Source organism: Chroicocephalus ridibundus, chromosome 4, assembly GCF_963924245.1.
Source record: "Chroicocephalus ridibundus chromosome 4, bChrRid1.1, whole genome shotgun sequence".
NCBI classification, from domain to species: Eukaryota; Metazoa; Chordata; class Aves; order Charadriiformes; family Laridae; genus Chroicocephalus; species Chroicocephalus ridibundus.
In genome coordinates, this window is record NC_086287.1 from 32,574,954 (window position 1) to 32,597,542 (window position 22,589).

Here is a 22,589-nt window from a genome sequence, read left to right on the forward strand (position 1 = left end):
TAGAAGTCTGACATTGCATTCTGAAAATAAGAAGATTCAAAATTTAGGGCACGTCACACAGTGAGACTATTGTCTGCAAGACAACCAGCTGTTTGAGGACAACTGCTGCACCTGCATTGCACAGGTGATTTTAGGACAGATATGTAGCCTTCCTCGGTCAGTTTTCTTCCACGTGAAAGTTGAATCCAGGTACTTGAGATCAAACATCTCACTGCTTATTTTTCAGTAATAGGTAGTGATAGCAAAATGATAAGAAAGGGATGACTCATTTCAGGAAGGGATTACACTGAATATTGATATTACAGCTCAGGATTAAATTTTAGTTAAGAAGCTGCTATTATACATGCACAAGCCTACATATCAGCATGACAGGAATTAAAAAAGAATAATAAAATACTTTGTTAGTTCTGTAGATGCGGAGCTTGTACCACAAGAAACCAGAATAATACAAAAACTATTATCCACTTTCCAGTGGCTGAATGGGTAAAACTCTGGTTTGTTTTCAAACAAGTTTGGGATAAACAGAGATACCTCCAGATTAATCTGGCAGCATTGGAGATTAGGTCAAAATCTGCCCTTAAACGGAGCCATCGTCATATAAAAATGCATGGCATGCACAAATTATAAACCCTTAATTCAAGTAGGGCTAAACGAGACAAATTCTAACAAATCAGCACTGTACCCCCATCGTAATTAACACATACTCACACATTGAACTATCTTGTTGATTTATGCTAACCTCCATGAAACCTGATGAAGAAATACCTTGAATCGACATGATTTAAGCATTTTGAAACCACATTAAATATGAACCAGAAGCAGGCTGGTTAAAATTTACACTTTCTCTGAAAGATTTTTGACACATTCAGTGCTTGTGAAAGCTGAGGGGATGACGGCCCTAGTCAAATACAGTTGAGTGAGCAGACTGCAAGCATCCCACATTCCACCTCCAGTGCAGTTCAACCGTGACGTGGAGGGACTTGCCTTCTCTTTTACTTCCCTCCCCACACACACTTTTATTTACTGTCTCATCAATATTTTATTAATTAATTCCTGTTGTTGCCTGTTGGGTTTTTGGTTTGGTTTTTTTTTTCAGTACTCGATATTTTGCCACACAGTTTAACTTGAATTCACCTAGTCTTTCTATTTAGAAATAAAAATTCTGACAAGTTGACAGATAGCCTAAGACATAGCAAACATCTTATTCCTAATCTATGAAGATGTTATCAGAATAATTTCATGTGGATTTGTTTATCCTTAAATCTTTACTCAGGAAATAACCTCAGGGGTTCGGGTTCCCTTCTCCTAGGATCACATCAATGGCAGCAGAAGCATGTATTTGAAAACCTCAGGGTGGATTATGAATATTGCTTTTATAATCAGAACATTCTGCATGTTCTTTTATGGCACTGCCGACTGCGGTGTTTCCTGCTAAACTTCAGCTACATTAGAAGTACCAACCTACAGTTACTTTGTTAAAACAGCTACTGTCGACATGAAAGCCAGTCAATTAAAAACAAAACAAAAAGGAAAACAAAAACAAACAAAAAAAGCACTGTCAGGTGCTAAATCAACCCCTGAGCCCCACTTGCCAATTTCTGTGGTTCTAAAACCATATGCTCCTATTTTAAGAATGGCTTCTCTCTTTCCTGTCTCTCTGCAGAAGCCTTGCAGAAACAAACACAAAGCGAGGCGCAGTGAAAGCTATCTGAGCAGAAATAGCTTTCAAAAGTGCCTAGGAGAAAAGTAAAGAAACCAGGGAGACAACATAAAAGGAAAAAAAAAAAAGGCTTATTTCTTAATCTATTTCACTTAGAGTACTCTCTGGAATTACATAAAACTTCACTGGAAAAAAAAAAACAAAAAACAACCACAAACTGTTTATGGGGAAAAATTCAGTTCAGAGGTCTGCTGTGCCCCTTTAAACAGACATCGGCTTTGAAGCACGGAATAAAAACCCCTGTGGCCCAGATCTTGGGGTACGTTGTGGCTGCTTTGAGCTGCCTGGCGCAGACGTTCTGGGCATGAAGCCAGCGCCACTGGCCAAGTGAGGTCACTCACGTGCAGGGGGATCTTCCGGTGGCACCGAGCCAGCCCCTGCTGCGCCTGTCACATCGCTCCCCTTCCTCGGCCTCCTTTGAGGAAACCCAGACAGGTCTGCCCCAAACCGCCCCAAATCCTCGCTTGATGCAACACCCCGGGCGATTTCAAGAGCCAGGGCAGCATTGCGGCGCAGGCCCGCCTCCCACCCCCAGAACCGTGCTGTTTCTCAGCTGCTGTGGAAAGTCTAGACTAAATTAACTTGACCGACCAAATTGGAATCACAGTTCTGTCGAACTCAGTGGGAAAATATGCAAACTATGTTTACAGCCTTGTTAAGCATAAAGCCATTAAAAGTCATATACCCAACAGGCTTCACAACAATGACAAGGAAAACCAGGCACCTTTATGAAATACCACTAGCTCTCCACAGTACCTTCCCTGGCGTTAAACTCCTAGTATGAAGTCTCCTTCTATCAGGAGGAACAACATTTGGCTTTATATTACCGAGTTGTAGAATTCATCACTTTCATCTCTCTGCCATCTGCAGGATATTGAAAATGAAATGAAAACAGAAAAGGGTTTTTAACATGAGGGGAACACCTGATGTATGAAGTTATTCAAGCCCCAGGAATGTGTGGTATTGCACATTCTCACTGTCACAGCCTTTGTTGAAAAGGATTTCCCTGACCTTTTCTCTAACCAGCAAACAAATAAGCCCTATCTCTCAGCAGGAGAGAGCCACTGCTCCATTAGATCATTAAGCAGTTCTATTCAGACTATCCCAGTCTCCTGTCCTTGGCCCTGAAGAAAGAGCTGGCACCGGTCCAATCAGTCAGATAGAAGGAAGGCAAATGTGCTTTCGTACGGTACAGCTTGAAATGTCACAGCAGGATGAAAGTCGTGGAACAGACAGCAGTGAGGAAAAGATGTGGTGCTACATGAGGGGTAGTGTTCCAACAAGGAAAGGCTGGTGTTTCAGTCTGCCAAACAACGTAATGACTCATCCAGGCAGAAAAATATTACCACCATGGGAATATTTGGAACGTCTCAGTCTGAGAGTAATTAGGGACTAAACTACACCGGCATGCTTCAGTGATGAAATGAGAAAATAAGCAATACCTCTGTCAAGTTCTGATTGGCGAGTATTAAATGAATATGGGCTTCTATCATATCTGACCACAAACTAGCAACTTGCAGCAGATTGTCGGAACGGAGAAATATTTCCACTTTCTCATAAAATACGACAGCACAAAAAAACCTGGTGAAGTGAAAAATGTTACAGTTGGCAGTAAGAGTTTTAAGGAAAATCATTACCATGATTATATAATTTAATCCTTGTAACAGGCATTTGCACATAGCGTTTTCAACCTCTAATTACTCTGTCTGCAACGGAATAAAAAAGGGTAAGAAGAGGATGGGCAAAAGCAGCAAATGCTGACAGTTTCATTTTATTAATAACTACTGTATACAAATCACTAAATGAAAAGCACAAATGTTTAATGGATATAGGTAATGGAATTATTGTGCTACTTATCGGTTGTAAAAATGTAAATACTTTGGCAAGAAGGACAAATGTTAATTTTTATTCTTTTGTATTTCCAACTTGTGCACAATTTGTATTCATTAAGCAATGCAAAAGGCCTTTTTTTCTTTATAATTGTAAAGTGACATTATAATTAAATTGTATAACCTCAGCAGCATCTGCAATTTAAAGGATCACTTACAAGCTGGCTGGACAAAGTGCACCACATTAAGCCACAAAACTGAGTTACACATCAATAACCCTTCATTCCAGTGGCTGGGTCAGAACCTCAGCAACATGGAAAAAAAAGGAAAGATTATTCAGAGTAAAAAGGTTTAGAAGGTCAGAAGCAAAACCGCTTACAAGATCAAAATTCCCAGGATTCTTTAAGACTGCATACACCGAAACCTCCTGTGACACCTGTTTGACTTCTTTCGGCAGGATGGACACTTGTAGTTCAGCTGAACTAAACGCAGCTCCCCAAATTAAAAGGAAGGGCAAACACAAATTACCTCTCTGCACAATATCAACAACCCCCATTAGACTGGCTTAATAAACCCTAATAGATGTATAGCTTAATACAATATTCGGCTATTGACATAAACATAAATATAAATTTCAAAGAAAATAACCTACTTTAGTAAAACTACCTGTGCAATAAAAATTAATGAACTCCAAATGATTCTGCACATCTCCACCAAATTGCATTTTCAGGCTCACATCTTCAGGACATGCTGGGTGGTTTGATGCATTCCCACAATTCATCTTCCTGCTAAGCCAATTTTAATTTAAATGCAATTAAAGGCTCAAAATGAACATTATGTATTAGATAAAGCCTTGAATCTGCAGACTATCATAAATATGATTTTCAGAAAAATTAATTACAAGCCATTAGGGTACAAGTCATCTTACTGCAAATGTTGAGTTAAACTGCAGAATCAGTTTGTTCCTTCCATTAAACGTTAAATACTGATTTTAAGCTTTGCTCCAAGTTAATAGCAGAAGGTCAGCATAAAAGAAAAAATATTTCTGAAATAATCCTCAGAGATTCTGGAGACTTATCAATCCACATTAATTGAAAAAATGTATTCTCTCTCAGTGCTTTGAAACAATGAGCTTTTGATCTACTTTTGGTCAACTTAAAATAATAATAAAACTCTTCACATTCTCCTCGTGCTCTGGATATAACACAGATTTCTGCAGAAGATAGAGTTGGTGCATAACTGCTTCAAATGAAAAATCATTATCTGTTGTGTGGTGTTTCTAAGCAGTAGTTGGTAGACACCCACAAACCGCACCAGAGATATCTGTATAAGGCACACTGTAGACCTGATACAGGAAAATTCAGAAAGTCAGCTAAGAGCTGCTTTTTGTTGTCACTTGCTGTGAGGTAGAGCTTGAGGATTCAGTACAATCCCAGCATTCAAGCAGCAGCTGTGGAAAATGCTACGATTTCTGACCTTGAGATATATTGAAGTTACAACTTCAACCGTTTAGCTGTTCCTGAAGACTCACAAATGTGCCTGTAATTCCTGGCAACCATGATGCAGAATTTATGCAGTCTGACTTGCTCTGTATGGTCATAGGACAAGTTCTATATTCCTATAGACATATAGAACACGTAAGAGTTTCAAAATTAGAGGAAACAGAAATTGTGTATTGTATATGAAATATTGCAAAAAGTGCATTTAGCACTGTACAGAGACAAAGACATGAGCATATCCCTCAGAACTAAAAGCGGTTTTCCCAAATTCACAACTTCTGAATCTCGCTGCTAGCTGTGTTCTTTAACACCATCCCATAGCTACTAAATTCTTCCTGCCAGTATTACCCCCAATAGATTCAAAGGAAAACTGTGCTTAATTCCCGTCTCCCAAACTGACATATTTTATACACAGTATGTCAAAACTATGCATTTTTCATTAACTTCTGTTCTATCATTAAACAGAAAAGCAACGACACGGTTGGTGAAATTCAGCCATTAATCTCATAATAATTGCTTATAAATGTTCATGCTACACTGAAGAGCTGAATGCATCGCATGCAGTTGAGAGGGTCAAGGTAACTTTAAAAAATAAATCTTTATTAAATCACAGCTTTCTTTTCTGACATTATTCAATTTAGGCACGAACGCTGAAACTCACACCTTCATCTTCTGCACACTTGATTCAACTTAATTTTATCTGCTTGAATATCAAACGTTTCAATATCCACCTCTATATCCAGGCCCTCCTCCAGCTGCTAACTACTCCAGCCCTCCAGGGGACTGCATGTGTTTGCTTCAATCCATTTATTGTCTTTTGCTTGTCTACCTCTATCCCTAGACACTAACGTACTCACTTCTGGATATTAGTAGATAACCTCTGTGCAGTGGGAGTTTAATGAAATATCTGGCCATCAAGCTGGATGAATGTTATTTTGGCAATTGAACTTCATAATTTAAGGGCATTAGTATGAGATCCTCTAATTTCAAGGAAAGTGGAAAGCTGCGACATTCTCCAGATATTATTAAAATGCTCGGTATGCGTGTGGGCTCTTGAACAGTTATACTTTGAAGAGAGCACAACTTCTATGAAATAAAATTTATGATATGCCTTGACAGTTTCAAAAATCAGAGAGATGATTAAGCCCAATGAACACAGAAGACAACTATTTCCCCAATGAGCTTGTTGCACAGTTTCACTGGCAAACACTTTTTCTACAGTTGATGAGGTGTGATAGATTCACAGACACCCAACAGGATCCTTTTCATAATATGGGTTTTTGACAGCAACCAATAACAGAGAAAGACACTTAAAAATGACACCCACCTACAGCTGGAAAGAGCATAAAACCTCTTACACGAAGCCACCACACTGTGGCGTCGCTCTATGGGGTAGAGAAATAAGCCACTAACTTTATTCATGAAGATAAAGTTGACATGCACTTAGCACCTCAGACCCTAGAATAACTAGGAAAACTCTCAAAATGCTATTTCTGATGGGATGTCTTGCAATTTTCATATTTTTATTTACACCATCCTGAATCCCTAACTAGTGTTGAGAGTTTTATTCCTGAATCTTTTATCACACCTGACTTTAGAAACAAGAGATTCAGAAGGCTGATCAGAGTTCACTATCATCATTGGGGGTTTTCCCACTGACTTCACTGTATTTGGCTTCAACTTGTTAGTAAAGCCAACCTGAAAATAATTAGTCCGAATATGTAATTTAAAATATGGAGCAGATCCACACCACACCATGCACTCCTCTTTGCCCTTTCAATTGTCTGGTATATTCCTACATATTAGCAAAGACCAGGTTAAAAATAAAAGGGTTAGAAGGTCACAAGAAAGTCACCATGTTCAAGATCTAAATTCCCAAGGTTCCTTAGGACTGCGTACGTTGAAACCTGCAATAACAGATTTAGCTTCCTTCAGCAGGACAGACACTTGTAGTCGGGATGAACTAACTGCAATTCCCCAAGTTAAAAGGAAGGGCAAACACAAATCACCTTGCTGCGCAACATGAACAACCCCCACCAGGCTAGGTTAACAAACGCTAATGGCACTCTCTCTGGGGACAGGGGCTAGTTCTTTTCACCATAAGGCTTGTAACTCAGAATCTAGAAGTGTGGTATCTATCACTAATGATAGAATACACTGTAAGGCAAGTACAAGGAGAAAAGAGAGAGAGGGAGATTACCACATTCACCAGTAAGATGCCTCTAACTCTGCAAGATGAATGCATAGCAACGCTATGGAGGAAGTAAGAGAACACTCCAGATCTAGTGCAGTGAATAAAATAGAGATACAATGAGCTGTTGTCCAGACTTTCAAACACAATCCCCTTTCACTCTCTCAAGCTTACTGCTGTTTGCCATTAGATTTTTCATTTCCAAATAACTCAGCAACTAAACAGGTGGAAAAAGTCAAACTCTGCCAAGCTTGGCTGCCCAGGAAGCTGTTGAAACCATGAGGTTCCCATTCAGAACAAGGTCTTTGTGACAGCATGAGCTCACTCTGAATAGCTGTGTGTTCAGCGATGTGCATGTTAATGAATGCATTGTTCATTGTTATCATATAATGTTATTCAGGGTTTCACACAAACATTAATAAAGGTATTTTTTATATTTTTTCCACTGCAAATTTAAAACACAAGTTACTTTTGTATTTGCCTCATCCTGGTCACTTCTTACGAGCTCTTAGGAAAGTGGTCCAAGGCCAATTTTCTGGCCACTCCTAAATCCCATTTTCATTTGCTGTTTTCAGTGTATTAACCAATTTCTACTTCCATTGTACTCTGAATTCAAAACTCAACCCTTTTTATCCACAGAACCCTGTCAAATTCCAGCCCCACATTGCAGTTTAATCTGCCTTCAGACCCATCCCATTTTTAAGCAGTTCTCACAAATAAAAATCATCTTTCTTCCCCAAAACTTCCATCACCCTTACCTTTCTTTGAAAGGCTGAGAAAGACCATCTCAGATGTTATTGATGAAGTTTGCTTAGCATTCAGTCTTTTCTTAAAAAAAGTTTACCCTAGGCTTAATAGGTTTGTGTTTATCCTCAAACACTACATGCACACACACTCAGAATGAGCCTAGCTTTCTAAAAGGCCAAGATATTCTCCAAAAACGCCCTACTTCTCATGAAATTCTGTAGTCCTGAGATTAGACATGGCACTGAAGTTTCCTAACTCTACTACTACAAGCAGCAGGAGCTCACCTCCAAATCAGTGAGAAGTTCCTCACCAAAATAAGAGTATTTCAACCTTTGCCTAAGATTTGAGCAAACTATACATACACTGTATGCTTAAACATTTCAGAGGCAGTTCTGTCAGAATAATGCACAGGTTTGAAACAGTTGTAGCTTTACTAGATATTGAAGACTAGAGTTAGTTGCAATAGTTTCCTAAAGTTTCTCACAGTAAAAGAGTGTAAATTTCAGGCTCACTAAAATAACAGGTTTTGAAAACGCTAAAAGATGTACAGTATCGCTTTCTACGTTTAGGTATACTGATGCACATGCTTTTAGGTGGGGTTCTGTGGGGCCGATTTTTTAAAAAAACTTTTATAGTAATATCTGTTTCTTGACTTTTGTGAGCATCTATATGAAAGGTTCATAAAACCTGCAGGTTCATAAAACTAACTGAAAAAAATGTACACCGAGGTGCTGGAAGTAAATATAAAAAGTCTCAAAACATAAAAAAATAAGCAAGGAATAGGCTTGTTAACCATTCTGTAGGTGGAAGTGGGGGTCCACAAAGGAAGCTGCTGCTTAGCTCATGCATCTGCCTAAAAGCATTTAAAACTAAGAGCTTTCTGAACATCTTCTGAGCATGGCCTGAAGCCACTCAGCTGTGTCAGGGCTATTCTGGGATGTTTTACAGGATTATTTTCCTTTCAGCAGGGGACTGTTGGTATCATTCCCACACACATATGTATGTTGGCCTACTCACAAGATAGCTTAAAACCAGTATTTCATAATGGGACATGCTGAACTAACAAACAGAAGAAGATGAAGCAATCATTTTCTCCTGACCTCTGTTTTGTTGCTAAGATTCCAGATGGCTTCTGTTTAGCAAACAGGTTAAATAATGTGACTAATTTTTATTTTATTAAAATTTGTAATATTTCTAGACCAGAAAGGTCCCATTCACTATTTAAAACAGATCTGTCTGATTTTAAAATATATGCATTATACTTCCCTACTAATCTGACATAAAGCTTGGTGTTGTGGAGCTAGCCTACTTCCTATCAGGAACAGTGCAACTCGGTAACTTTTCTGTATTGTTAAGAGAAAAGAATTTACATTTGGGGGATACTGATACTCTGGTATTTCCCTTTCCCAACACTGTAAATATGACATGGACTGTGCAGAAGAATATCCAGGAAAAACATAAGAGACAATAGCCTCCAGCAGAGACTTTCACTCAAGAGAGGTAATTCTATACAGGAACAGAAAACACAACCCATTGCTGATGTTAATAACAACTATGGAGAATAGCCTTTAGGAAAAAAAAATACTGGAAAATAACATTAACAAAATCACGTAACTTCTAGTACTATACATCAAACATGTCCTCACTGAGAAGTGGCTGACATGTGACACCAGTGATCCATCCAGCCTTTACCTCAGAAACTAGTTTAATCCTAGGACTACCATTGGCACTGGGCACGCTATGAAAATCTTCAGGACCAGAATTCATGTGTAATGCAGAGCTTTAAAACAAAATCCTAATACCTGTCCAATACGAAGAATTAAAAGTGCAATGTTCCTATAAAAGTAGATGCACTAGAACAACAGAGCGTAGGACATGATATTGGCCTCACAGAGATGAAAATTCAGAGCATTCCCAGGAAAATCAAGACAGTTACGCACACGTATGAGAGCAAATAAGATGTGAGTCAGGATGGTTGCAAGTGACAACTGTACTTAGACACCAGACACTCTCCATTTCTAGATGGAATCACAAAAATCATTCAGGTTGGAAGGAACCTCTGGAGGTCAATTAGTCCAATCTCCTGCACCAAGTAAGGTCAGCATTGAATTCAGTGCAAGTTGACTAGTCATGAAATTGTCATTAAATCCTACAAGCCACTCAATAGTAACAGTTTGACATAATACCTTGAGGTATGCAAGGAAACAAAGGTTTTTGAGTCAAAGAAAAATTACCTAAATTCCTCTTAAATTACCCTAGATGTGTCCAGATAGTTAAAAGATTTCTGTATTGCAGGCAATTTCCTGGGTGAATAGAAGAGTAAAAGAAGTGTTGTTCTGTTGCCTCAAAACAAAGCCTTTTCAGCACTCGCAATAAGTTTCTCCTCCAAGTCTTTTCCTCCCTCTTCCTTCCTTGTCTGCAGGTTTAATTTCTCTCTGTGCGATTGGTTAACCTATCCACCTCAGCACTTACATGACCCTACAGTAATAGTAGCTGACTACCTCAACTACAGATGGATTTATTCTCATAATTTTATTGAGAGATACAGAAATAATATTATCCACGTTTACAGACAGAGAACAAGACAAGGACAGATTAACGGATTTGTCCAAGGTCATTCAAGAACTACGAACTAAGTTATAGCTCTTCAATGCCAGTCTAATGCTTACACCCTTAAGCTACTACTCTTCTTTCTAAAACAACTCTGTTCTCCATTTTTTCTTTATATTCGTCTCAACAGCATCTTTATCTTTCTTTCCATTTTAAGAGTGTAATATGCCCTTTTTCTAGCTTCCTCACATCTTCCCTTGCCCATTTGTACATCCTTTCTTGCCTTTGCTACTGTTTCACTTTCAGCTACCAAGAACCCAATCTCCTTTTCCCTAATTCTCTAGCATAATTTTCCTTGATATATAAGGTTCCATTCTGCCCCCACATCCCATACACAACACTCTGAATCACCTCCTGATTACAGCATCCTTGGGATATGGTCTCAAAGGCTATATCATATGTTATCCTGTCACATTAGTTTGTAATTCACAGTAGTATCCAAACTATCTCTGCAGTGGTTCATACGCTATGGTCCTAGTCTGAAAATGTATCACTGCTTCAGGCCAGTAAACCTGGACCAAACTGGAAATGGGCTTATACTTGAGCTCTGCACTGTGAATACCACTGGCTCAAACCACTTTGTGAACTCAAGACAGCTCAAGTAAACCTTTAAAAGGTGAACATATATAGCCAGAAAACTCCATGGTTTTAGCAACTTGACTCACCAGGTACCCTGGATTTCTACCACAGCCCCTGCTCAGGTGGACTTTGAGCTGATAGATCTTTCTTTTATTTTCAGATCGCTATGTAGAAGACTTTTAGGGTAACTCCGCCTCCCTTAGAGGACTATCACTCCTGGCTACTCCTACTAGAGTGTCACGCGCTCTTACGTTTTTTGGCAACTTTTAGCAACACTAGTCAGAAAGAAATACCATGTCCTAAAGATCTGGCATGTCAAAGTCGACTGGTGGGCTCCACACAGTTATTCTGAAATTTATGCTGGAATAATTTGTGTGGAAAATGGCTTGTTAACAACAATTCACTTTCATAGCCCTTGCTCATGATTCTCCCCTGAAGATTCACCAACCTAAGCAACAGAAATGTTGTACCATTAAAAGAGAAAAATTTATCCTGTGAAAATGCAAGCAGCAGGTAACCCCCATTTCTGATTATTCACCACTCTGCAAATAGACACCGCACTGTCCTGCTTGCCCATTGCATGACAAAGGTCAACCTCTGGACAGAAACATAGCACTATTGAGAGAACAAAGAAATGAGTCCTGGTAACAGCAAAAAAGAGAAAACAATGCTAATGTGATAGGAAAAAAACCAAAATCCATCTCCTTTCACTGACGTCTGTGTTATTAACTAAAACATTTTGTAGTCTTCTGGAACCTACCACATCATTACAACCCTAAAGAAATAACAACTGTAAAAACTAACTTATATCCTGTACAGCTGATTCAATACCTTAAGTCTTCCACTCCTAGCACTGCGACAAATTATATTTCAGAAACATCTGTCCAGACATTCCTACTGAACTAGCAGTCTACACCATCACCTTCCCCAAGGAAGCCATTACTCCTGCTTTCTTTCCAGTCAGTGAGTATTTTTATTTTTTTTTTTTAATTTCTTCATGGTTGGAAAGGACCCTTAAGATCATTGAGTCCAACCAAACAACCTACAATCTCTGCCCTTCAGAGCATGCCCTGAAGTGCCGCATCTAAACGTTTCTTAAATACCTCTAGGGATGGTGACTAGGATGGAGTATCCTCCATCTGATTGAATTCATCTTTTCCTAAAGTTGGAAGACATGTGTTTTTTCTAACTCTCAGAGAGCAGCAATTTGTCATAAACTAGTGTGGCTTTTACACCTGGATCTGCTCAGGTTCTCAGCCAAGTGCAGAACATGAAGGCTACCAATGATTCAGATGAAATTCAGAGCCTAAGGAAAATGATTCTGCCCTTGGACAGCTGGAATTATTTCTTTCCCCTGCTTTTTACTATACATCTTAAAACTCGCAAGTAGGGTGTCAGTACTCATGCAAGTGAGCTCAATGTTTCCTAATGGGATTACTACGTAAATAACAGTTAGTCAAATCAACATTTGCAGGAAAGAGCTTTCAAATGAAGGTTTGCAGGAGAAGGCCTTTGAACTATTTCCTGTGTATTACATTGCTATGACAGCTCATTTTCATTTTGGTTTACTCGATCACAACTCTTCACCTGAATTTCATAATAAAAACTTACCATTTTCTGTGGCACTTTTAAAAAACACTAGGATATTACTACTTCTACCGAGCAATCCGAGAAAGTACTCTCTGCTACATTCAAGCTGTTAAAATATCAATACAACTGAACAAGACAAGTATGGATTCCACCACTGTGCAACTCTTCCTCCGAGCCTCTCTTTTGTTCCTGAAACTCTTACTACACATAATCAAATGAAATCAATGGGATTTGATTTTTAAGTGATACAAATATTGCTTACTGTGAGGTATTCTATTTAAAATAGAATCAAGTACAGCTAGAATAGTTCAAGTACTAGAATTATGATTCTTTTATATATAATAAGGGCATCAATCTAGGTTTGTTAAAACAGAAGGAATTATTCAGACTTTCATAATTAAGTTATTTTTACAGTTAAAGTCCAGTGCACATATAGAGATATAAATTTGCAATGGCTGAAAATCAATGCAAATCTTCACACTGGGAAAGTTAAGACCAACTCAGTGTATGACTTGGAGGCTAATAAAATAGTAGAGAAAGCAGCAAAAAGCAAGGGCTCTTGTGAAAACATCAAAATGCAGTCTTTGAAAATCTTACAGAGCCAACTAGTTTGAAATATGCAAATATCCTAGTGCCTCTAACAGGCTTACTCATATTTTTAAAGTTAATCGGGTATGTTCATCTTGGAAAAGTTGGATACAAAAATAAAAGAGATGCACCATAAAATTTTATTTCTTATTTGGATGTTAATTTGACTAAAAACTACTTTGAGGCCCCCTTCAAAGAGCTGAGTAGAGGATTCAACTCTCGTTTCAGTGTAAGTAACCATAGCAAGTTCCTTTACGAAATGTTTTCCATATATAAGAGAAAAATTAATAATGGAATGTTTCTAGTCCACAAAGAAAAGATAACCTGCTTATTACAACTTCTAGGCTAAACTGATTTTTGAAAACCTCTCTCACCTACCATACAGTATAAAGCACGGGCAACAAGAGCAGAGCATGTCCAAAGAGATGCAATAGAAGGGTTTGAACCTCTACTACTATTACCACCATTAACTTTGGAGGTTTTGGACAGAAATGCTGGCTGAATTTACATACAAATGCCACTTTAGTGGCTGACTGCTCAGGCTAGGTAGGTTGCATGCTTCCCTTTGATGCTTATTTTTTATACAAATCTTATATCCATTTTTATATAAGCACATTTTCTTTGTGTTTATGTTCATAATAGTACTGTTTCCTGATAATAACTAATGTCTTGTGTGCCAGTGACAATGTTCTTCATAACACTGTTAGAAGGTCTATAAAGATGTCTACTGTAACTGTGATATACTGACCACTAACACAGCTATCATGGTAGTTATCCTTGTTAAAGCACATATAATCTGGACTTTTACAGTATCTTTTACCCCCAAAAATCTCATAGTAATTATCAAATGCTAAAGAAAAGTCAGAAGAGGGTAAGATATACATAATACATGCATTATTGCACACACCAGTGAAAAAGGTTGTCATCTGCATGACAGATGAGTAGAAGTTGGATATGCTCTAGGGCTTCAACCCTAGGTTTGTGTAGTACCAAAACCCACTTAAATAACTGGTTTGTTAAAGCTGGTTAAACATTTTGCTGTCTTTGTTTCTTAGATATTTGGTAGAGAGCTAGAAACATAAGTAGCAGGGAAGTCCAATAAAATCACAGGAGCTCTTCTTGACAAGTACGGTGAAAAGTCATTAGACAAACCACAGCAGGTTCTGTTCTCCTCATGCCTGCACTGAAGTTCTTCTATTTCCTTTGCTGTCATTTGGGGTTTTTTTCTGATAAAAACTCCGATCATACAGGCTATGCAACAGAGCTTCACTGATCAGAAAATATTAAAATCAGATCTTGTGCCTTCAGAGAGCTAACGGGAGCGCTTCCATGAAATCTGGTATTACCACTACATCTGCTAAAACTCCACTTTGTGATGGGTAGACACCCACTGAATTACCAGGATATCCTCTCTTCCATTGCTGTGGCTTCCTTTTAAGGCAATTCACACATGTAGTGATCTTGTCTGACTCCAATTCAGAATTTGAATGTGAAAACACTCAAGAGGCTGTGGCTGTGATCCTAAAAATACCTCAATGTTTTGATAGAGATCTGAAAAGACATTCTTTAAATTTTCTTCAGTTTAACAGCAGATGCCGAGTATCTTCAGTTCCTAAAATATACCCTTCATCCTGCAGCACCATGCAGGTGGGTACCACTTTCTGCTGAAGTGTGGCTTTCAGTGGTAGGTGCATAAGCATGGAGGTTTGTTCCTCTGCACTGACTGCAGGATCAGACCCCAGGACATCTCACCACCTTATGATCTAACACACCTGCCGATGCTCCCACGTCTTTTCAAGTTATCTTTTAATAGCTTTATTGTAGAATATAAAATAATATTAACAAAATTCTACAGCAAACACAACGGATGTTGATTTACCTATTGCAAGGCAAGTAAAGACCAATGGTAATTTAGAACTCCATAATTATGATGGCTGTTAGACTCCTGATTCAATTCCGTTATATCTGTCTCACAAAAGTTCCTTTTAGTTGAGCTACTGCATAAGAAATACTTAGAGAAAGTCACCTGCAAGTTCAGAAGACAATACTTAAAAAATATACTGTGTAAGTAGCTTTTTTTTGGAACAAAAGAAAAACATTTCATAGAATCATAGAATTGCTGAGGTTGGAAGGGACCTTTAAGATCATCGAGTCCAACCTTTAACCCACCCTGACAAGAGCCACTTCTAAACCATGTCCCTCAATGCCCCATCTACCCTTTTTTTAAACACCTCCAGGGATGGTGAATCCACCACCTCCCTGGGCAGCCTATTCCAATGTTTAATAACCCTTTCAGTGAAAAAATGTTTCCTAATATCCAATCTAAACCTCCCCTGACGTAACTTGAACCCGTTTCCTCTCATCCTATCACTTGTCACCAGGGAGAAGAGGTCAGCCCCCATCTCTCTACAACCTCCTTTCAGGTAGTTGTAGAGGGTGGTAAGGTCTCCCCTCAGCCTCCTCTTCTCCAGGCTAAACAACCCCAGCTCCTTCAGTCGTTCTTCATAAGGTTTGTCCTCCAGACCCCTCACCAGCTTTGTAGCCCTTCCTTGTTTTAGGAAATGCTTATAAAGGATGAACCACCAGCATTCTCACAAAGATAACAACAGCTATTGTATCAATAACACCTTCCATCAGCTCTTCTAGGGTTAAACATTGGCCAGCCTATACTTTAGGCTGACACTGTGTTTTCTGGAATGACATTTTTTTTTCTTATAAGAGGTAGGAGAGGAGGAGACTGAGGAGAGACCTCATTGCCCTCTACAACTACCTGAAAGGAGGTTGGAGAGAGGTGGGTGTTGGCCTCTTCTCCCAGGCAAATAATGACAGGACCAGAGGAAATGGTCTGAAGTTGCGGCAGGGGAGGTTTAGATTAGGTATTAGGAAGAATTACTTTACTGAAAGAGTGGTCAGGCACTGGAACAGCCTGCCCAGGGAGGTGGTTGAGTCACCATCCCTAGAGGTATTTAAGAAACGTCTAGATGCGGCACTTCAGGGCATGCTTTGAAGGGCAGAGATTGTAGGTTGTTTGGTTGGACTCAATGATCTTAAGGGTCCTTTCCAACCATGAAGATTCTGTGATTCTGTAGTCTCCAGTAGTCATTACTGGACATGGGTATTCTGAAAACATGAACTCATCATAACCAAGGAGGTGGCAGTTCCCTCAGTTTGCAAACTGCCCATGTTCAGTCATTAGCATCTAGCTGCTGAAGGTAAAATACTGGGTTTCAAATATGTTGCATTTTATATCCTCTGTGCAATTGGCTACTGTACCCGAGAACTTTAAAACTCTTTTTCAGAGTGAAGTATGCTATGGGCTGCCTACACTGAAATTTTAAGCTCTTGATATAACAGGAAAAATCAAAATTTTCTAATACTTCTAGCATTTCCCCAAAATATTCATATAAATCCCCTATGGAAATATTTTTTTTAATTTTAGAGTTTGCATGTAATAGTATCTGGGTTTCCTATTTTCTGTTAAGTTACTGGTCATTCTATGTTCGCAGTTTCCAACATTGAGAGGTCAGAAATGCTTAACAACTGGGACTTAGTGATTCAGATGGTTTTATTTATCTCTGCACACATACTTCTCCTCCAACCAATTCAAGGAAATAAATTACTATTCATTTCATTTGCTGAGAGAGACATGAGAATAATGGTGTAAGTCTGAGAGTGCAGTATGTGATGGTGTAAGCTTTGGCATATAAGATATTATTGGCAAAAGTTTGGATAGATGTGTTACACATAAATGAAAAAGCAGGCCATCACAAGTGAGATCTAATAAAACTCATATATCACATCATTTTTTCATGTATTCTTTATATGACACATTTAACAGAAATACTATTTTTAAAATGTATTAGTTTCTTAGAGAATTTTAAAACATTTTATAGGAACTGTATTGCATACTCTTTAAACTATAAAATCTCAGCGTAAGTCCAACACACAAAGCTCAAAGAAAAAAAAACAACAAAAAACCAAAATAAAACAGAAGAACATTTAAACTTATCTGAAAGCTACCAGAGTAACTTTTAATTTGTAAAATGTGAACATCTTTGAAGTCCAATGTTTCAAGACTTTCCAGAGCTACTCTGCATTCTTCCAGGAAGCTGAGTTTCCTTCACAGTTGTAAGATAATGTCCACCTTTGAGATACAATGCTTTTATCCTGTCAAATAGTATGAATTTTTGGCCCTCATCTGAGTAATTTCTGGCCCTCACCTACGTAACTGATGGGAAGAATGGACTGTTTTCCTGTTAGACAGATCTTAGACTGCCCGAAAAAAAGAATACATTCTGGATGTCTGTTAAGTGGGCAGTATATAACTGTGAAGCCACAGGTTCCTCATAATGGCAATTAAGAGTTTTATCACCAACACCTAATACGCTACCGATGTTGAAGTTTGAAGTAATGGCATCATGGTGTGCTGAAGGTAAAACTTGTGTGTTCTCAAGAGAAAACTGGATCTGTTAATCTTGACTCACAAAACTATTCCAGGTTTTTATGTTTGATAAACCGCCAACATTTGACAATTTATCATGATTTAAGGCTGCTAACGATTAAGTTGCCATTTCTTACTTCTATATGTCCAAGATGTTTATTTTTTAGGGGAAAACACTCCAATATAGAATCTGCTAGTGTCCTAATTTATAATATGATCTATATGTATGTTCCCATCTAGTACCCAATGTCTGTTACTACATGTGATCATGAAATCACTGTATTTTTCCTATTCCTCTTTTAATTTTTCCTCTGAAAAATGAGGTACAAATATTTTCACCTGTCATTTAACCACCAGTCATCTGTTCTTCACATCATTCAAGAATGTTCAGCCAGTCGTAAGACTAAGTGCAGCAAACATTTGAAAATCTCATACAACAATTGGAATCGATATCCAAACGTGCTGCTACTCCTGCCTCTGGGCCTAGGAAACATGTATACCTATTTAGGCATTTTGTGAGGAGACGAACACAGCCAGAGAGTTTAGACTGCAAAGGGACAAGGGGGGATCTGTTTGATTCTGTTGTATTTTGGAGTCCACTTGAGTAACCTACCACAACATCACGGTGGGTTTTGCAGTGCTGCGTTGTATTGGTTCTAGGCTCCCTACTCCTACCTACCTGAAGAACGGCTACAGCACCTACGAACAAGGCATCTGAAACACGGTGGGACCTCTGAAACCACCAAGAGCATAAAGTAGCTCAAAGAATCAGAGCTACAATTATTACGATTAATAACATAACCATAACAACAACTAATTGATCAATTAAAATATCAATTCTCCCTTAATGAGAGTGATAAGAGTTGGAATTCATTATGGTCATAACACTTACATAAAACATTTTTAGTGCATAATTTCTTGAAACAGATTTGGTTCTGATGGAAAATAGACACACAATATTTCATGTTGATCTGGTGTCTAAAAACATTCCAATCGTGCTTAAGAAATGTGTCATCTTTCTACTCCTTTGTATCTTCTTATTCCACTCAATGACAAAATAATTGAAGTTATTTATGATTGATGCTCTATTCTTATTACAGTTATTTCTTGGCTGTGAAATTCTTCCTGATCTGACTTCTTATTCTTCCCTAGAGGTGTGCGTGACTTCTCTCTTTCTTTAATTCAAAAACTCCTAACGTATGGTTCCCACCAAAGCTTAAAAATTGTCTACTTTGTAACTGTACTGATCGTGACAAAGAGGGAGCAGAGTACCAGAGTAGTTCCCAGGCTTCACGTCATTTTATTCAAACATTTATATGCACCTTTTCGAGAGTTAAATAAATTTCTTATTGTAATTTTTAAAAGTGTAATCTGTCTCTCTACTCCCTCTTCCTTTTTGTTTTCCAGTTAAAAACCTTAGCGGTGAACCAAAGCCCAATGACATGCAGTCTACTGGGACCCAATAGGCAGTGGCCAGTGAGCACAACATGTACGATAGGAACAGCAAAGGGGTTTGTGTTCCTCTTTGAAGGCTATCATGTCTCACCTAGATTTTCTTAATAACAGGAAAATAAAACACTGGTGTCCTCCCAGCAAAGGTGGGGATCAGGGTGGGAAGAGAGAGCTCAGATGATACTAATGATTCGTGAACACTACTATTTTCCCGTAGTGTTCAGAGGAAAGGTAATCTACCTGTTTCTTAATAAACTTCCCTTTTCCATTTTCTCTTTCTACCTGTCTTGGTCAAATAAGCCATACACCTTTTATGAAGCCTCTGAAGAGTTTTTATTCCCCTTTTCAAGGGTGGGTGGGTTACAACTAGGTTTTTTTTTTTAAAAAAAACACAGTAAGCTCAGATGGCAGAAAATGAAGTTTTTAATTGTGGCCTTCTGAGGACTGCTTAGGTATAGGTAAACACATAAATATGTTTATCATTGTGTAGAATTACATCTCTTTGTTTTGGGGATAAGGTGTTTCACAAAGTCATCTTTATTTCTGTGTTATCCTTACATAAACTTCATCAAACAACATTCCCTAAGAGCTACAGTTAGTTTTTTCACCGCATATATTTTCTAAATTTAGTTGTTTAGTCTTTCTCAACCTTCCTATACACTGAAACAAGGTTTCCAACCCACTTTTGCTTGCAAAGTTTCTCAGGAGTATCCCAAGCCAAAACAGGTATTCATGAAAACACCACCTGAATGGCATAGTCATGGTTGCCTGTTTGGCTCACTATTTGCCAGAAAGCAATACTGCATTGCCAATACCGCATTTAGCAAGAAAAATACTTCAGTGCTAGTTACAATGTAGATAATCTCTTCTGCACAGGGGAAAATAACATTCCTTCTCTACTAATTTGTTAAGCCTCATTAACAGCATGTTATTTGACTGGACTAGCAACGTACCCTGATGTGCTGCTCACCTAACCTGGCTGTTTTTTGAAGCTGGGAATAGTAGAACTGCCACCTTCTCAATGATGCTTTCAGTGGAATCCTGTCCTCCTCTTATTATGCCTTCTCAGGGTTTCACTTGAACAGATGTGACTCAGCTGCAGGAGGTTACCTGTGGTGACAAAGGCTGGAAAGGCATCTCCAGCATGTATAACTAATATCAGCACTGAATTGTTAAAAGTGATTTCTTTGCCACCTTCAGTTCTACTACAAGGAGCTTTGGTATAAAAATAAAATCCAACTCATTCAAAATTTCTTTACAAATTGGAATCCTGAGAACTGACAACTCCCACCAATTCTCAACTGAGTAACAACACTGCAGATTTCTGGCTCGACAGTCTGAACTTCTGGAATATTGTAATAGGATACAAATGCTAAAAAAAAATACATTCCCCATGCATATTCAGGCTACCTCCTCCACATCTCAGCTTCAACAAATTCACTTCCTAGCATTATTTTTGTCGTCACATGTTTGAAACACCAAAACACTTAAGACAAATTCCAGTTGCTCTGTGCTCTTGTCTACACTCATGATACGTTTCTGCCCCAAAGTTTGGAACTTGGTGACTGTCATTTCTCCTACAGGAACAGACTGGAAGCTGGCGGAGGGATTCCTACTTCTTGTGCTTAGCTTTTCCTGCTCTGTCTGAATGACTTGCACATGAGTCTATAGCAGTTAGCACTACCACACCCACAGTAACTTAGAATATACGCTTTACTTACTTAAAACTATTGTTTACAGTTGCAAGGAAACACTTAATTTTTCTTTTTTAATGATACAGCGTTGCAGCTTGTTGCTTTACAGAAAGCCTCTTTAGATAAAAGTACTCCATGTTTTCTCTTGGTTTGTGAGTGTTTTGATTTAAAAACGTGCCTCTGAAACACATTCATGTTTGCGCTCAAATGCTCTTCCCACATTTTAAGAGTGATGTCATTGTTATTCCTATATCCTTTCTGAGAGAAGGCAAGTGATTTATAAATATTTTCCACTTCACTGCACATTGCATAAATTGCGGGACTGACCTGTGTTTCAGCGCTTTGTCTGCTCAGCCTTACTGTGGTTTGGGATCTGGCAAAGGGCTCCTTTCTCTCAGGTCACTTTTTGGGCTTATCAGATGAAAAGTCTTGGGGTGGGTTAACGCTCAGATTTCTTTCCAACTTTCTTTTGCTGTTTTAAAAGAAGTCAACTCCCAACATCGTTGGGTGACAGCACTAAAGACTAATGGAAAACAGCTTTATTGTAATTTTGAGGCAGGCATTTTATTGGAAGAAGCAAAACAGCATTATCCTTTAAGGTATTCTCTCTCTCTCTGCACTTACATACAGTTCTCCCTATGTGGCCTCTTGCAAGATATTCAAAGCAGCACCTACTTCTTTTGGTTAAGGGTGAATGCCACGAATCCAGAGCAATCACACACCTCCCCTCCCTACAGGGGAAACAAAACAGGGAGACCTAAAGTTGGGAACAGCTTGGGCACTTGTGCAACAACAATTCTCTTGTTGATTCACCTTTTCAAACATAGATACCGGGAAGAGAAAACGGTTCTTTCCCCTTTTGGCCGACAGGTTTATGGAGGTGCAGGGGAGGCTATTGTACGTGGCTTTGAAGTAGTCAGGTCTACGGCATCATCTTCTACTGCCACTAGGTATTACAGCAAGGAGAGTCCCTGAGGCTGGACGGGGCTCTCTCACTGTTTTCATGTCTGCATCGACCGCACATTCACTTCCAAGCTCATATTCTATATTCAGAGGCAACCCCTTGTTGCAAGATCACTCTGTTAAATTTCCTAGTTAATGGCTCCTGAACTTAGCTATCATTTTCCCAAGCAGTCTGTTCCCTAGATAATTTTATCTAACAAATCCATTTATCCTTGCAACTAAAGTTTTTCCATCCAGATATAAATTGTAAACTTACCTTCAAAATATTGTACCACCTTAAGTCCTTTGTCTGATTTTTTTCAATTAATCCTATCTGCCATGAGAAGTCATTGTCTGAGATTCTCTGTGCTGCTTTCCTAAAGAATGATGGATTTTTCACATATTAAACTGAAGTGAATTCAGTTTCCGTTCTGCTTTGCTTCCCTTACTGCAATCACTGTTTAGTCTTATGCCTTCCCATGGATGATGTACCTAAGCATGATTGGTACTTAAACAATTGCTTGCTTCTGCTTTTACCCTTTTATTATTGACATCTAATTGTTAATACTGCCTTTTCCAAAGACGATATTCGCACCTGATTTTCCCAGCCATCGTCTTTATTACTTTCCGCATCAAGACCTAACTATGTTTCATTTATAGATCTCTCAGATTCATTTATCATCCTTTCTCCTCTAGCTTCTGCACCC

The 22,589-nt window shown here is 38.6% G+C and overlaps 1 protein-coding gene across 7 annotated transcripts in view; it reads right to left on the reverse strand.

The window, feature by feature from the left end:
* The window catches only part of NPAS3 (neuronal PAS domain protein 3), a 625,871-nt gene that overhangs the window by 359,453 nt on the left and 243,829 nt on the right, over positions 1-22,589 (reverse strand). The gene's annotated exons all lie outside the window — the stretch shown is intronic.